The following is a 23,274-nucleotide window of genomic DNA, read 5'->3' as shown; positions in this document are numbered from 1 at the left end:
AACGTTATATACTATTACGATATAACGTATAACGTTATATGCTATTACGATATAACGTATAACGTTATATGCTATTACGATATAACGTATAACGTTATATGCTATTACGATATAACGTATAACGTTATATAGTATTACGTTATAACGTATAACGTTATATACTATTACGATATAACGTATAGCGTTATATGCTATTATGATATATCCAATAACGTTATATAGTATTACGATATAACGTATAACGTTATATGCTATTACGATATAACGTATAACGTTATATGCTATTACGATATAACGTATAACGTTATATGCTATTATGATATATCCAATAACGTTATATAGTATTACGATATAACGTATAACGTTATATGCTATTACGATATAACGTATAACGTTATATACTATTACGATAAAGCGTATAACGTTATATACTACTATGATATAACGTATAACGTTATATACTATTACGATATAACGTATAACGTTATATGCTATTATGATATATCCAATAACGTTATATAGTATTACGATATAACGTATAACGTTATATGCTATTACGATATAACGTATAACGTTATATGCTATTACGATATAACGTATAACGTTATATACTACTATGATATAACGTATAACGTTATATGCTATTACGATATAACGTATAACGTTATATGCTATTACGATATAACGTATAACGTTATATGCTATTACGATATAACGTATAACGTTATATGCTATTACGATATAACGTATAACGTTATATGCTATTACGATATAACATATAACGTTATATACTATTACGATATAACGTATAACGTTATATACTATTACGATATAACGTATAACGTTATATAATACTATGATATAACGTATAACGTTATATAGTATTACGATATAACGTATAACGTTATATGCTATTACGATATAACGTATAACGTTATATGCTATTACGATATAACGTATAGCGTTATATACTATTACGATATAACGTATAGCGTTATATGTTATTACGATATAACATATAACGTTATATACTATTACGATATAACGTATAACGTTATATAGTATTACGATATAACGTATATCGTTATATACTATTACGATATAACGTATAGCGTTATATGTTATTACGATATAACGTATAACGTTATATAGTATTACGATATAACATATAACGTTATATAGTATTACGATACAACATATAACGTTATATACTAGTACGATATAACGTATAACGTTATATACTATTACGATATAACGTATAACGTTATATGCTATTACGATATAACGTATAACGTTATATGCTATTACGATATAACGTATAACGTTATATGCTATTACGATATAACGTATAACGTTATATGCTATTATGATATATCCAATAACGTTATATAGTATTACGATATAACGTATAACGTTATATGCTATTACGATATAACGTATAACGTTATATGCTATTACGATATAACGTATAACGTTATATGCTATTATGATATATCCAATAACGTTATATAGTATTACGATATAACGTATAACGTTATATGCTATTACGATATAACGTATAACGTTATATACTATTACGATAAAGCGTATAACGTTATATACTACTATGATATAACGTATAACGTTATATACTATTACGATATAACGTATAACGTTATATGCTATTGTGATATAGCTAATAACGTTATATAGTATTACGATATAACGTATAACGTTATATGGTATTACGATATAACATATAACGTTATATTGTATTACGATATCACGTATAACGTTATATGCTATTACGATATAACGTATAACGTTATATAGTGTTACGATATAACGTATAACGTTATATGCTATTACGATATAACATATAACGTTATATGCTATTACGATATAACGTATAACGTTATATGCTATTACGATATAACGTATAACGTTATATGCTATTACGATATAACATATAACGTTATATACTATTACGATATAACGTATAACGTTATATACTATTACGATATAACGTATAGCGTTATATGTTATTACGATATAACATATAACGTTATATCCTATTACGATATAACGTATAACGTTATATAGTATTACGATATAACGTATAACGTTATATACTATTACGATATAACGTATAACGTTATAAAGTATTACGATATAACATATAACGTTATATACTATTACGATATAACGTATAACGTTATATGCTATTACGATATAACGTATAACGTTATATGCTATTACGATATAACGTATAACGTTATATGCTATTACGATATAACGTATAACGTTATATAGTATTACGTTATAACGTATAACGTTATATACTATTACGATATAACGTATAGCGTTATATGCTATTATGATATATCCAATAACGTTATATAGTATTACGATATAACGTATAACGTTATATGCTATTACGATATAACGTATAACGTTATATGCTATTACGATATAACGTATAACGTTATATGCTATTATGATATATCCAATAACGTTATATAGTATTACGATATAACGTATAACGTTATATGCTATTACGATATAACGTATAACGTTATATACTATTACGATAAAGCGTATAACGTTATATACTACTATGATATAACGTATAACGTTATATACTATTACGATATAACGTATAACGTTATATGCTATTATGATATATCCAATAACGTTATATAGTATTACGATATAACGTATAACGTTATATGCTATTACGATATAACGTATAACGTTATATGCTATTACGATATAACGTATAACGTTATATGCTATTACGATATAACATATAACGTTATATACTATTACGATATAACGTATAACGTTATATACTATTACGATATAACGTATAACGTTATATAATACTATGATATAACGTATAACGTTATATAGTATTACGATATAACGTATAACGTTATATGCTATTACGATATAACGTATAACGTTATATGCTATTACGATATAACGTATAGCGTTATATACTATTACGATATAACGTATAGCGTTATATGTTATTACGATATAACATATAACGTTATATACTATTACGATATAACGTATAACGTTATATAGTATTACGATATAACGTATGGCGTTATATGTTATTACGATATAACATATAACGTTATATACTATTACGATATAACGTATAACGTTATATACTATTACGATATAACGTATAACGTTATATAGTATTACGATATAACGTATAACGTTATATACTACTACGATATAACGTATAACGTTATATACTATTACGATATAACGTATAACGTTATATAGTATTACGATATAACGTATAACGTTATATACTACTACGATATAACGTATAACGTTATATACTATTACGATATAACGTATAACGTTATATACTACTATGATATAACGTATAACGTTATATGCTATTACGATATAACGTATAACGTTATATGCTATTACGATATAACGTATAACGTTATATGCTATTACGATATAACGTATAACGTTATATGCTATTACGATATAACGTATAACGTTATATGCTATTACGATATAACATATAACGTTATATACTATTACGATATAACGTATAACGTTATATACTATTACGATATAACGTATAACGTTATATAATACTATGATATAACGTATAACGTTATATAGTATTACGATATAACGTATAACGTTATATGCTATTACGATATAACGTATAACGTTATATGCTATTACGATATAACGTATAGCGTTATATACTATTACGATATAACGTATAGCGTTATATGTTATTACGATATAACATATAACGTTATATACTATTACGATATAACGTATAACGTTATATAATACTATGATATAACGTATAACGTTATATAGTATTACGATATAACGTATAACGTTATATGCTATTACGATATAACGTATAACGTTATATGCTATTACGATATAACGTATAGCGTTATATACTATTACGATATAACGTATAGCGTTATATGTTATTACGATATAACGTATAACGTTATATGCTATTACGATATAACGTATAGCGTTATATACTATTACGATATAACGTATAGCGTTATATGTTATTACGATATAACATATAACGTTATATACTATTACGATATAACGTATAACGTTATATAGTATTACGATATAACGTATATCGTTATATACTATTACGATATAACGTATAGCGTTATATGTTATTACGATATAACATATAACGTTATATACTATTACGATATAACGTATAACGTTATATAGTATTACGATATAACATATAACGTTATATACTATTACGATATAACGTATAACGTTATGTGCTATTATGATATAGCTAATAACGTTATATAGTATTACGATATAACCTTTAACGTTATATACTATTACGATATAACGTATAACGTTATATGCTATTACGATATAACGTATAACGTTATATGCTATTACGATATAACGTATAACGTTATATAGTATTACGATATAACGTATAACGTTATATACTATTACGATATAACGTATAGCGTTATATGTTATTACGATATAACATATAACGTTATATACTATTACGATATAACGTATAACGTTATATAGTATTACGATATAACGTATAACGTTATATACTATTACGATATAACGTATAACGTTATAAAGTATTACGATATAACATATAACGTTATATACTATTACGATATAACGTATAACGTTATATGCTATTACGATATAACGTATAACGTTATATGCTATTACGATATAACGTATAACGTTATATGCTATTACGATATAACGTATAACGTTATATAGTATTACGTTATAAAGTATAACGTTATATACTATTACGATATAACGTATAACGTTATATGCTATTACGATATAACGTATAACGTTATATAGTATTACGTTATAAAGTATAACGTTATATACTATTACGATATAACGTATAGCGTTATATGTTATTGCGATATAACATATAACGTTATATACTATTACGATATAACGTATAACGTTATATATTATTACGATATAACATATAACGTTATATACTATTACGATATAACGTATAACGTTATATATTATTACGATATAACATATAACGTTATATACTATTTCGATATAACGTATAACGTTATATGCTATTATGATATTGCTAATAACGTTATATAGTATTACGATATAACCTTTAACGTTATATACTATTACGATATAACGTATAACGTTATATGCTATTACGATATAACGTATAACGTTATATGCTATTACGATATAACGTATAACGTTATATGCTATTACGATATAACGTATAACGTTATATGCTATTATGATATATCCAATAACGTTATATAGTATTACGATATAACGTATAACGTTATATGCTATTACGATATAACGTATAACGTTATATACTATTACCATAAAGGGTATAACGTTATATACTACTATGATATAACGTATAACGTTATATAGTATTACGATATAACGTATAACGTTATATGCTATTACGATATAACGTATAACGTTATATGCTATTACGATATAACGTATAACGTTATATAGTATTACGATATAACGTATAACGTTATAAAGTATTACGATATAACATATAACGTTATATACTATTACGATATAACGTATAACGTTATATGCTATTACGATATAACGTATAACGTCATATGCTATTACGATATAACGTATAACGTTATATGCTATTACGATATAACGTATAACGTTATATAGTATTACGTTATAACGTATAACGTTATATACTATTACGATATAACGTATAGCGTTATATGTTATTGCGATATAACATATAACGTTATATACTATTACGATATAACGTATAACGTTATATAGTATTACGATATAACATATAACGTTATATACTATTACGATATAACGTATAACGTTATATGCTATTATGATATAGCTGATAACGTTATATAGTATTACGATATTACGTGTAACGTTATATACTATTACGATATAACATATAACGTTATATACTATTACGATATAACGTATAACGTTATATAGTATTACGATATAACGTATAACGTTATATGCTACTAAGATATAACGTATAACGTTATATGCTACTAAGATATAACGTATAACGTTATATAGTATTACGATATAACGTATAACGTTATATGCTATTACGATATAACGTATAACGTTATGTACTATTACGATTTAACGTATAACGTTATATGCTATTGTGATATAGCTAATAACGTTATATAGTATTACGATATAACGTATAACGTTATATGCTATTACGATATAACCTATAACGTTATATAGTAGTACGATATAACGTATAACGTTATATGCTATTACGATATAACGTATAACGTTATATGCTATTACGATATAACGTATAACGTTATATAGTATTACGATATAACGTATAGCGTTATATGTTATTACGATATAACATATAACGTTATATACTATTACGATATAACGTATAACGTTATATACTATTACGATATAACGTATAACGTTATATAGTATTACGATATAACGTATAACGTTATATACTACTACGATATAACGTATAACGTTATATACTATTACGATATAACGTATAACGTTATATAGTATTACGATATAACGTATAACGTTATATACTACTACGATATAACGTATAACGTTATATACTATTACGATATAACGTATAACGTTATATACTACTATGATATAACGTATAACGTTATATGCTATTACGATATAACGTATAACGTTATATGCTATTACGATATAACGTATAACGTTATATGCTATTACGATATAACGTATAACGTTATATGCTATTACGATATAACGTATAACGTTATATGCTATTACGATATAACATATAACGTTATATACTATTACGATATAACGTATAACGTTATATACTATTACGATATAACGTATAACGTTATATAATACTATGATATAACGTATAACGTTATATAGTATTACGATATAACGTATAACGTTATATGCTATTACGATATAACGTATAACGTTATATGCTATTACGATATAACGTATAGCGTTATATACTATTACGATATAACGTATAGCGTTATATGTTATTACGATATAACATATAACGTTATATACTATTACGATATAACGTATAACGTTATATAGTATTACGATATAACGTATATCGTTATATACTATTACGATATAACGTATAGCGTTATATGTTATTACGATATAACGTATAACGTTATATAGTATTACGATATAACATATAACGTTATATAGTATTACGATACAACATATAACGTTATATACTAGTACGATATAACGTATAACGTTATATACTATTACGATATAACGTATAACGTTATATACTATTACGATATAACGTATAACGTTATATGCTATTACGATATAACATATAACGTTATATACTATTACGGTATAACGTATAACGTTATATGCTATTACGATATAACGTATAACGTTATATAGTATTACGATATAACGTATAGCGTTATATAGTATTACGATATAACGTATAACGTTATATACTACTACGATATAACGTATAACGTTATATACTATTACGATATAACGTATAACGTTATATAGTATTACGATATAACGTATAACGTTATATACTACTACGATATAACGTATAACGTTATATACTATTACGATATAACGTATAACGTTATATACTACTATGATATAACGTATAACGTTATATGCTATTACGATATAACGTATAACGTTATATGCTATTACGATATAACGTATAACGTTATATGCTATTACGATATAACGTATAACGTTATATGCTATTACGATATAACGTATAACGTTATATGCTATTACGATATAACATATAACGTTATATACTATTACGATATAACGTATAACGTTATATACTATTACGATATAACGTATAACGTTATATAATACTATGATATAACGTATAACGTTATATAGTATTACGATATAACGTATAACGTTATATGCTATTACGATATAACGTATAACGTTATATGCTATTACGATATAACGTATAGCGTTATATACTATTACGATATAACGTATAGCGTTATATGTTATTACGATATAACATATAACGTTATATACTATTACGATATAACGTATAACGTTATATAGTATTACGATATAACGTATATCGTTATATACTATTACGATATAACGTATAGCGTTATATGTTATTACGATATAACGTATAACGTTATATAGTATTACGATATAACATATAACGTTATATAGTACTACGATACAACATATAACGTTATATACTAGTACGATATAACGTATAACGTTATATACTATTACGATATAACGTATAACGTTATATACTATTACGATATAACGTATAACGTTATATGCTATTACGATATAACATATAACGTTATATACTATTACGATATAACGTATAACGTTATATGCTATTATGATATAGCTAATAACGTTATATAGTATTACGATATAACCTTTAACGTTATATACTATTACGATATAACGTATAACGTTATATGCTATTACGATATAACGTATAACGTTATATGCTATTACGATATAACGTATAACGTTATATGCTATTACGATATAACGTATAACGTTATATAGTATTACGATATAACGTATAACGTTATATACTACTACGATATAACGTATAACGTTATATACTATTACGATATAACGTATAACGTTATATACTACTATGATATAACGTATAACGTTATATGCTATTACGATATAACGTATAACGTTATATGCTATTACGATATAACGTATAACGTTATATACTATTACGATATAACGTATAGCGTTATATGTTATTGCGATATAACATATAACGTTATATAGTATTACGATATAACATATAACGTTATATAGTATTACGATACAACATATAACGTTATATACTAGTCCGATATAACGTATAACGTTATATACTATTACGATATAACGTATAACGTTATATACTATTACGATATAACGTATAACGTTATATGCTATTACGATATAACATATAACGTTATATACTATTACGATATAACGTATAACGTTATATAGTATTACGATATAACGTATAACGTTATATAGTATTACGATATAACGTATAGCGTTATATGTTATTACGATATAACATATAACGTTATATACTATTACGATATAACGTATAACGTTATATAGTATTACGATATAACATATAACGTTATATACTATTACGATATAACGTATAACGTTATATGCTATTATGATATAGCTGATAACGTTATATAGTATTACGATATAACGTATAACGTTATATGCTATTACGATATAACGTATAACGTTATATGCTATTATGATATATCCAATAACGTTATATAGTATTACGATATAACGTATAACGTTATATGCTATTACGATATAACGTATAACGTTATATGCTATTACGATATAACGTATAACGTTATATAGTATTACGATATAACGTATAACGTTATATGCTATTACGATATAACGTATAACGTTATATGCTATTACGATATAACGTATAACGTTATATAGTATTACGATATAACGTATAACGTTATAAAGTATTACGATATAACATATAACGTTATATACTATTACGATATAACGTATAACGTTATATGCTATTACGATATAACGTATAACGTCATATGCTATTACGATATAACGTATAACGTTATATGCTATCACGATATAACGTATAACGTTATATAGTATTACGTTATAACGTATAACGTTATATACTATTACGATATAACGTATAGCGTTATATGTTATTGCGATATAACATATAACGTTATATACTATTACGATATAACGTATAACGTTATATAGTATTACGATATAACATATAACGTTATATACTATTACGATATAACGTATAACGTTATATAGTATTACGATATAACGTATAACGTTATATGCTACTAAGATATAACGTATAACGTTATATAGTATTACGATATAACGTATAACGTTATATGCTATTACGATATAACATATAACGTTATATACTATTACGATATAACGTATAACGTTATATACTATTACGATATAACGTATAACGTTATATAGTATTACGATATAACGTATAGCGTTATATGTTATTACGATATAACATATAACGTTATATACTATTACGATATAACGTATAACGTTATATAGTATTACGATATAACATATAACGTTATATACTATTACGATATAACGTATAACGTTATATGCTATTATGATATAGCTGATAACGTTATATAGTATTACGATATAACGTATAACGTTATATACTACTACGATATAACGTATAACGTTATATACTATTACGATATGTAGTATAACGTTATATACTACTATGATATAACGTATAACGTTATATGCTATTACGATATAACGTATAACGTTATATGCTATTACGATATAACGTATAACGTTATATGCTATTACGATATAACGTATAACGTTATATGCTATTACGATATAACGTATAACGTTATATGCTACTACGATATAACGTATAACGTTATATACTATTACGATATAACGTATAACGTTATATGCTATTACGATATAACATATAACGTTATATACTATTACGATATAACGTATAACGTTATATACTATTACGACATAACGTATAACGTTATATACTATTACGACATAACGTATAACGTTATATGCTATTACGATATAACGTATAACGTTATATGCTATTACGATATAACGTATAGCGTTATATACTATTACGATATAACGTATAGCGTTATATGTTATTACGATATAACATATAACGTTATATACTATTACGATATAACGTATAACGTTATATAGTATTACGATATAACGTATATCGTTATATACTATTACGATATAACGTATAGCGTTATATGTTATTACGATATAACGTATAACGTTATATAGTATTACGATATAACATATAACGTTATATAGTATTACGATACAACATATAACGTTATATACTAGTACGATATAACGTATAACGTTATATACTATTACGATATAACGTATAACGTTATATACTATTACGATATAACGTATAACGTTATATGCTATTACGATATAACATATAACGTTATATACTATTACGATATAACGTATAACGTTATATGCTATTATGATATAGCTAATAACGTTATATAGTATTACGATATAACCTTTAACGTTATATACTATTACGATATAACGTATAACGTTATATGCTATTACGATATAACGTATAACGTTATATGCTATTATGATATAACGTATAACGTTATATGCTATTACGATATAACGTATAACGTTATATGCTATTATGATATATCCAATAACGTTATATAGTATTACGATATAACGTATAACGTTATATGCTATTACGATATAACGTATAACGTTATATGCTATTACGATATAACGTATAACGTTATATGCTATTATGATATATCCAATAACGTTATATAGTATTACGATATAACGTATAACGTTATATGCTATTACGATATAATGTATAACGTTATATACTATTACGATAAAGCGTATAACGTTATATACTACTATGATATAACGTATAACGTTATATACTATTACGATATAACGTATAACGTTATATGCTATTGTGATATAGCTAATAACGTTATATAGTATTACGATATAACGTATAACGTTATATGGTATTACGATATAACATATAACGTTATATAGTATTACGATATAACGTATAACGTTATATGCTATTACGATATAACGTATAACGTTATATAGTATTACGATATAGCGTATAACGTTATATGCTATTACGATATAACATATAACGTTATATGCTATTACGATATAACGTATAACGTTATATGCTATTACGATATAACGTATAACGTTATATGCTATTACGATATAACGTATAACGTTATATGCTATTACGATATAACGTATAACGTTATATGCTATTACGATATAACGTATAACGTTATATGCTATTACGATATAACGTATAACGTTATATGCTATTATGATATATCCAATAACGTTATATATTATTACGATATAACGTATAACGTTATATGCTATTACGATATAACGTATAACGTTATATGCTATTACGATATAACGTATAACGTTATATAGTATTACGATATAACGTATAACGTTATAAAGTATTACGATATAACATATAACGTTATATACTATTACGATATAACGTATAACGTTATATGCTATTACGATATAACGTATAACGTTATATAGTATTACGATACAACATATAACGTTATATACTAGTCCGATATAACGTATAACGTTATATACTATTACGATATAACGTATAACGTTATATACTATTACGATATAACGTATAACGTTATATGCTATTACGATATAACATATAACGTTATATACTATTACGATATAACGTATAACGTTATATAGTATTACGATATAACGTATAACGTTATATAGTATTACGATATAACGTATAGCGTTATATGTTATTACGATATAACATATAACGTTATATACTATTACGATATAACGTATAACGTTATATAGTATTACGATATAACATATAACGTTATATACTATTACGATATAACGTATAACGTTATATGCTATTATGATATAGCTGATAACGTTATATAGTATTACGATATAACGTATAACGTTATATGCTATTACGATATAACGTATAACGTTATATGCTATTATGATATATCCAATAACGTTATATAGTATTACGATATAACGTATAACGTTATATGCTATTACGATATAACGTATAACGTTATATGCTATTACGATATAACGTATAACGTTATATAGTATTACGATATAACGTATAACGTTATATGCTATTACGATATAACGTATAACGTTATATGCTATTACGATATAACGTATAACGTTATATAGTATTACGATATAACGTATAACGTTATAAAGTATTACGATATAACATATAACGTTATATACTATTACGATATAACGTATAACGTTATATGCTATTACGATATAACGTATAACGTCATATGCTATTACGATATAACGTATAACGTTATATGCTATCACGATATAACGTATAACGTTATATAGTATTACGTTATAACGTATAACGTTATATACTATTACGATATAACGTATAGCGTTATATGTTATTGCGATATAACATATAACGTTATATACTATTACGATATAACGTATAACGTTATATAGTATTACGATATAACATATAACGTTATATACTATTACGATATAACGTATAACGTTATATAGTATTACGATATAACGTATAACGTTATATGCTACTAAGATATAACGTATAACGTTATATAGTATTACGATATAACGTATAACGTTATATGCTATTACGATATAACATATAACGTTATATACTATTACGATATAACGTATAACGTTATATACTATTACGATATAACGTATAACGTTATATAGTATTACGATATAACGTATAGCGTTATATGTTATTACGATATAACATATAACGTTATATACTATTACGATATAACGTATAACGTTATATAGTATTACGATATAACATATAACGTTATATACTATTACGATATAACGTATAACGTTATATGCTATTATGATATAGCTGATAACGTTATATAGTATTACGATATAACGTATAACGTTATATACTACTACGATATAACGTATAACGTTATATACTATTACGATATGTAGTATAACGTTATATACTACTATGATATAACGTATAACGTTATATGCTATTACGATATAACGTATAACGTTATATGCTATTACGATATAACGTATAACGTTATATGCTATTACGATATAACGTATAACGTTATATGCTATTACGATATAACGTATAACGTTATATGCTACTACGATATAACGTATAACGTTATATACTATTACGATATAACGTATAACGTTATATGCTATTACGATATAACATATAACGTTATATACTATTACGATATAACGTATAACGTTATATACTATTACGACATAACGTATAACGTTATATACTATTACGACATAACGTATAACGTTATATGCTATTACGATATAACGTATAACGTTATATGCTATTACGATATAACGTATAGCGTTATATACTATTACGATATAACGTATAGCGTTATATGTTATTACGATATAACATATAACGTTATATACTATTACGATATAACGTATAACGTTATATAGTATTACGATATAACGTATATCGTTATATACTATTACGATATAACGTATAGCGTTATATGTTATTACGATATAACGTATAACGTTATATAGTATTACGATATAACATATAACGTTATATAGTATTACGATACAACATATAACGTTATATACTAGTACGATATAACGTATAACGTTATATACTATTACGATATAACGTATAACGTTATATACTATTACGATATAACGTATAACGTTATATGCTATTACGATATAACATATAACGTTATATACTATTACGATATAACGTATAACGTTATATGCTATTATGATATAGCTAATAACGTTATATAGTATTACGATATAACCTTTAACGTTATATACTATTACGATATAACGTATAACGTTATATGCTATTACGATATAACGTATAACGTTATATGCTATTATGATATAACGTATAACGTTATATGCTATTACGATATAACGTATAACGTTATATGCTATTATGATATATCCAATAACGTTATATAGTATTACGATATAACGTATAACGTTATATGCTATTACGATATAACGTATAACGTTATATGCTATTACGATATAACGTATAACGTTATATGCTATTATGATATATCCAATAACGTTATATAGTATTACGATATAACGTATAACGTTATATGCTATTACGATATAATGTATAACGTTATATACTATTACGATAAAGCGTATAACGTTATATACTACTATGATATAACGTATAACGTTATATACTATTACGATATAACGTATAACGTTATATGCTATTGTGATATAGCTAATAACGTTATATAGTATTACGATATAACGTATAACGTTATATGGTATTACGATATAACATATAACGTTATATAGTATTACGATATAACGTATAACGTTATATGCTATTACGATATAACGTATAACGTTATATAGTATTACGATATAGCATATAACGTTATATGCTATTACGATATAACATATAACGTTATATGCTATTACGATATAACGTATAACGTTATATGCTATTACGATATAACGTATAACGTTATATGCTATTACGATATAACGTATAACGTTATATGCTATTACGATATAACGTATAACGTTATATGCTATTACGATATAACGTATAACGTTATATGCTATTACGATATAACGTATAACGTTATATGCTATTATGATATATCCAATAACGTTATATATTATTACGATATAACGTATAACGTTATATGCTATTACGATATAACGTATAACGTTATATGCTATTACGATATAACGTATAACGTTATATAGTATTACGATATAACGTATAACGTTATAAAGTATTACGATATAACATATAACGTTATATACTATTACGATATAACGTATAACGTTATATGCTATTACGATATAACGTATAACGTCATATGCTATTACGATATAACGTATAACGTTATATGCTATTACGATATAACGTATAACGTTATATAGTATTACGTTATAACGTATAACGTTATATACTATTACGATATAACGTATAGCGTTATATGTTATTGCGATATAACATATAACGTTATATAGTATTACGATATAACATATAACGTTAGATAGTATTACGATACAACATATAACGTTATATACTAGTCCGATATAACGTATAACGTTATATACTATTACGATATAACGTATAACGTTATATACTATTACGATATAACGTATAACGTTATATGCTATTACGATATAACATATAACGTTATATACTATTACGATATAACGTATAACGTTATATCGTAATACTATATAACGTATAACGTTATATAGTATTACGATATAACGTATAGCGTTATATGTTATTACGATATAACATATAACGTTATATACTATTACGATATAACGTATAACGTTATATAGTATTACGATATAACATATAACGTTATATACTATTACGATATAACGTATAACGTTATATGCTATTATGATATAGCTGATAACGTTATATAGTATTACGATATAACGTATAACGTTATATGCTATTACGATATAACGTATAACGTTATATAGTATTACGATATAACGTATAGCGTTATATGTTATTACGATATAACATATAACGTTATATACTATTACGATATAACGTATAACGTTATATAGTATTACGATATAACGTATAACGTTATATACTACTACGATATAACGTATAACGTTATATACTATTACGATATAACGTATAACGTTATATAGTATTACGATATAACGTATAACGTTATATACTACTACGATATAACGTATAACGTTATATACTATTACGATATAACGTATAACGTTATATACTACTATGATATAACGTATAACGTTATATGCTATGTCGATATAACGTATAACGTTATATGCTATCACGATATAACGTATAACGTTATATAGTATTACGTTATAACGTATAACGTTATATACTATTACGATATAACGTATAGCGTTATATGTTATTGCGATATAACATATAACGTTATATACTATTACGATATAACGTATAACGTTATATAGTATTACGATATAACATATAACGTTATATACTATTACGATATAACGTATAACGTTATATAGTATTACGATATAACGTATAACGTTATATGCTACTAAGATATAACGTATAACGTTATATAGTATTACGATATAACGTATAACGTTATATGCTATTACGATATAACATATAACGTTATATACTATTACGATATAACGTATAACGTTATATACTATTACGATATAACGTATAACGTTATATAGTATTACGATATAACGTATAGCGTTATATGTTATTACGATATAACATATAACGTTATATACTATTACGATATAACGTATAACGTTATATAGTATTACGATATAACATATAACGTTATATACTATTACGATATAACGTATAACGTTATATGCTATTATGATATAGCTGATAACGTTATATAGTATTACGATATAACGTATAACGTTATATACTACTACGATATAACGTATAACGTTATATACTATTACGATATGTAGTATAACGTTATATACTACTATGATATAACGTATAACGTTATATGCTATTACGATATAACGTATAACGTTATATGCTATTACGATATAACGTATAACGTTATATGCTATTACGATATAACGTATAACGTTATATGCTATTACGATATAACATATAACGTTATATGCTACTACGATATAACGTATAACGTTATATACTATTACGATATAACGTATAACGTTATATGCTATTACGATATAACATATAACGTTATATACTATTACGATATAACGTATAACGTTATATACTATTACGACATAACGTATAACGTTATATACTATTACGACATAACGTATAACGTTATATGCTATTACGATATAACGTATAACGTTATATGCTATTACGATATAACGTATAGCGTTATATACTATTACGATATAACGTATAGCGTTATATGTTATTACGATATAACATATAACGTTATATACTATTACGATATAACGTATAACGTTATATAGTATTACGATATAACATATATCGTTATATACTATTACGATATAACGTATAGCGTTATATGTTATTACGATATAACGTATAACGTTATATAGTATTACGATATAACATATAACGTTATATAGTATTACGATACAACATATAACGTTATATACTAGTACGATATAACGTATAACGTTATATACTATTACGATATAACGTATAACGTTATATACTATTACGATATAACGTATAACGTTATATGCTATTACGATATAACATATAACGTTATATACTATTACGATATAACGTATAACGTTATATGCTATTATGATATAGCTAATAACGTTATATAGTATTACGATATAACCTTTAACGTTATATACTATTACGATATAACGTATAACGTTATATGCTATTACGATATAACGTATAACGTTATATGCTATTATGATATAACGTATAACGTTATATGCTATTACGATATAACGTATAACGTTATATGCTATTATGATATATCCAATAACGTTATATAGTATTACGATATAACGTATAACGTTATATGCTATTACGATATAACGTATAACGTTATATGCTATTACGATATAACGTATAACGTTATATGCTATTATGATATATCCAATAACGTTATATAGTATTACGATATAACGTATAACGTTATATGCTATTACGATATAATGTATAACGTTATATACTATTACGATAAAGCGTATAACGTTATATACTACTATGATATAACGTATAACGTTATATACTATTACGATATAACGTATAACGTTATATGCTATTGTGATATAGCTAATAACGTTATATAGTATTACGATATAACGTATAACGTTATATGGTATTACGATATAACATATAACGTTATATAGTATTACGATATAACGTATAACGTTATATGCTATTACGATATAACGTATAACGTTATATAGTATTACGATATAGCGTATAACGTTATATGCTATTACGATATAACATATAACGTTATATGCTATTACGATATAACGTATAACGTTATATGCTATTACGATATAACGTATAACGTTATATGCTATTACGATATAACGTATAACGTTATATGCTATTACGATATAACGTATAACGTTATATGCTATTACGATATAACGTATAACGTTATATGCTATTACGATATAACGTATAACGTTATATGCTATTATGATATATCCAATAACGTTATATATTATTACGATATAACGTATAACGTTATATGCTATTACGATATAACGTATAACGTTATATGCTATTACGATATAACGTATAACGTTATATAGTATTACGATATAACGTATAACGTTATAAAGTATTACGATATAACATATAACGTTATATACTATTACGATATAACGTATAACGTTATATGCTATTACGATATAACGTATAACGTTATATAGTATTACGATACAACATATAACGTTATATACTAGTCCGATATAACGTATAACGTTATATACTATTACGATATAACGTATAACGTTATATACTATTACGATATAACGTATAACGTTATATGCTATTACGATATAACATATAACGTTATATACTATTACGATATAACGTATAACGTTATATCGTAATACTATATAACGTTATACGTTATATAGTATTACGATATAACGTATAGCGTTATATGTTATTACGATATAACATATAACGTTATATACTATTACGATATAACGTATAACGTTATATAGTATTACGATATAACATATAACGTTATATACTATTACGATATAACGTATAACGTTATATGCTATTATGATATAGCTGATAACGTTATATAGTATTACGATATAACGTATAACGTTATATGCTATTACGATATAACGTATAACGTTATATGCTATTATGATATATCCAATAACGTTATATAGTATTACGATATAACGTATAACGTTATATGCTATTACGATATAACGTATAACGTTATATGCTATTACGATATAACGTATAACGTTATATAGTATTACGATATAACGTATAACGTTATATGCTATTACGATATAACGTATAACGTTATATGCTATTACGATATAACGTATAACGTTATATAGTATTACGATATAACGTATAACGTTATAAAGTATTACGATATAACATATAACGTTATATACTATTACGATATAACGTATAACGTTATATGCTATTACGATATAACGTATAACGTCATATGCTATTACGATATAACGTATAACGTTATATGCTATCACGATATAACGTATAACGTTATATAGTATTACGTTATAACGTATAACGTTATATACTATTACGATATAACGTATAGCGTTATATGTTATTGCGATATAACATATAACGTTATATACTATTACGATATAACGTATAACGTTATATAGTATTACGATATAACATATAACGTTATATACTATTACGATATAACGTATAACGTTATATAGTATTACGATATAACGTATAACGTTATATGCTACTAAGATATAACGTATAACGTTATATAGTATTACGATATAACGTATAACGTTATATGCTATTACGATATAACATATAACGTTATATACTATTACGATATAACGTATAACGTTATATACTATTACGATATAACGTATAACGTTATATAGTATTACGATATAACGTATAGCGTTATATGTTATTACGATATAACATATAACGTTATATACTATTACGATATAACGTATAACGTTATATAGTATTACGATATAACATATAACGTTATATACTATTACGATATAACGTATAACGTTATATGCTATTATGATATAGCTGATAACGTTATATAGTATTACGATATAACGTATAACGTTATATACTACTACGATATAACGTATAACGTTATATACTATTACGATATGTAGTATAACGTTATATACTACTATGATATAACGTATAACGTTATATGCTATTACGATATAACGTATAACGTTATATGCTATTACGATATAACGTATAACGTTATATGCTATTACGATATAACGTATAACGTTATATGCTATTACGATATAACGTATAACGTTATATGCTACTACGATATAACGTATAACGTTATATACTATTACGATATAACGTATAACGTTATATGCTATTACGATATAACATATAACGTTATATACTATTACGATATAACGTATAACGTTATATACTATTACGACATAACGTATAACGTTATATACTATTACGACATAACGTATAACGTTATATGCTATTACGATATAACGTATAACGTTATATGCTATTACGATATAACGTATAGCGTTATATACTATTACGATATAACGTATAGCGTTATATGTTATTACGATATAACATATAACGTTATATACTATTACGATATAACGTATAACGTTATATAGTATTACGATATAACGTATATCGTTATATACTATTACGATATAACGTATAGCGTTATATGTTATTACGATATAACGTATAACGTTATATAGTATTACGATATAACATATAACGTTATATAGTATTACGATACAACATATAACGTTATATACTAGTACGATATAACGTATAACGTTATATACTATTACGATATAACGTATAACGTTATATACTATTACGATATAACGTATAACGTTATATGCTATTACGATATAACATATAACGTTATATACTATTACGATATAACGTATAACGTTATATGCTATTATGATATAGCTAATAACGTTATATAGTATTACGATATAACCTTTAACGTTATATACTATTACGATATAACGTATAACGTTATATGCTATTACGATATAACGTATAACGTTATATGCTATTATGATATAACGTATAACGTTATATGCTATTACGATATAACGTATAACGTTATATGCTATTATGATATATCCAATAACGTTATATAGTATTACGATATAACGTATAACGTTATATGCTATTACGATATAACGTATAACGTTATATGCTATTACGATATAACGTATAACGTTATATGCTATTATGATATATCCAATAACGTTATATAGTATTACGATATAACGTATAACGTTATATGCTATTACGATATAATGTATAACGTTATATACTATTACGATAAAGCGTATAACGTTATATACTACTATGATATAACGTATAACGTTATATACTATTACGATATAACGTATAACGTTATATGCTATTGTGATATAGCTAATAACGTTATATAGTATTACGATATAACGTATAACGTTATATGGTATTACGATATAACATATAACGTTATATAGTATTACGATATAACGTATAACGTTATATGCTATTACGATATAACGTATAACGTTATATAGTATTACGATATAGCGTATAACGTTATATGCTATTACGATATAACATATAACGTTATATGCTATTACGATATAACGTATAACGTTATATGCTATTACGATATAACGTATAACGTTATATGCTATTACGATATAACGTATAACGTTATATGCTATTACGATATAACGTATAACGTTATATGCTATTACGATATAACGTATAACGTTATATGCTATTACGATATAACGTATAACGTTATATGCTATTATGATATATCCAATAACGTTATATATTATTACGATATAACGTATAACGTTATATGCTATTACGATATAACGTATAACGTTATATGCTATTACGATATAACGTATAACGTTATATAGTATTACGATATAACGTATAACGTTATAAAGTATTACGATATAACATATAACGTTATATACTATTACGATATAACGTATAACGTTATATGCTATTACGATATAACGTATAACGTCATATGCTATTACGATATAACGTATAACGTTATATGCTATTACGATATAACGTATAACGTTATATAGTATTACGTTATAACGTATAACGTTATATACTATTACGATATAACGTATAGCGTTATATGTTATTGCGATATAACATATAACGTTATATAGTATTACGATATAACATATAACGTTAGATAGTATTACGATACAACATATAACGTTATATACTAGTCCGATATAACGTATAACGTTATATACTATTACGATATAACGTATAACGTTATATACTATTACGATATAACGTATAACGTTATATGCTATTACGATATAACATATAACGTTATATACTATTACGATATAACGTATAACGTTATATAGTATTACGATATAACGTATAACGTTATATAGTATTACGATATAACGTATAGCGTTATATGTTATTACGATATAACATATAACGTTATATACTATTACGATATAACGTATAACGTTATATAGTATTACGATATAACATATAACGTTATATACTATTACGATATAACGTATAACGTTATATGCTATTATGATATAGCTGATAACGTTATATAGTATTACGATATAACGTATAACGTTATATGCTATTACGATATAACGTATAACGTTATATAGTATTACGATATAACGTATAGCGTTATATGTTATTACGATATAACATATAACGTTATATACTATTACGATATAACGTATAACGTTATATAGTATTACGATATAACGTATAACGTTATATACTACTACGATATAACGTATAACGTTATATACTATTACGATATAACGTATAACGTTATATAGTATTACGATATA

The sequence above is a fragment of the Bombus terrestris genome, chromosome 10 (assembly GCF_910591885.1).
Source record: "Bombus terrestris chromosome 10, iyBomTerr1.2, whole genome shotgun sequence".
In the NCBI taxonomy this organism is placed as follows: domain Eukaryota; kingdom Metazoa; phylum Arthropoda; class Insecta; order Hymenoptera; family Apidae; genus Bombus; species Bombus terrestris.
This window is presented reverse-complemented; position numbering follows the sequence as displayed.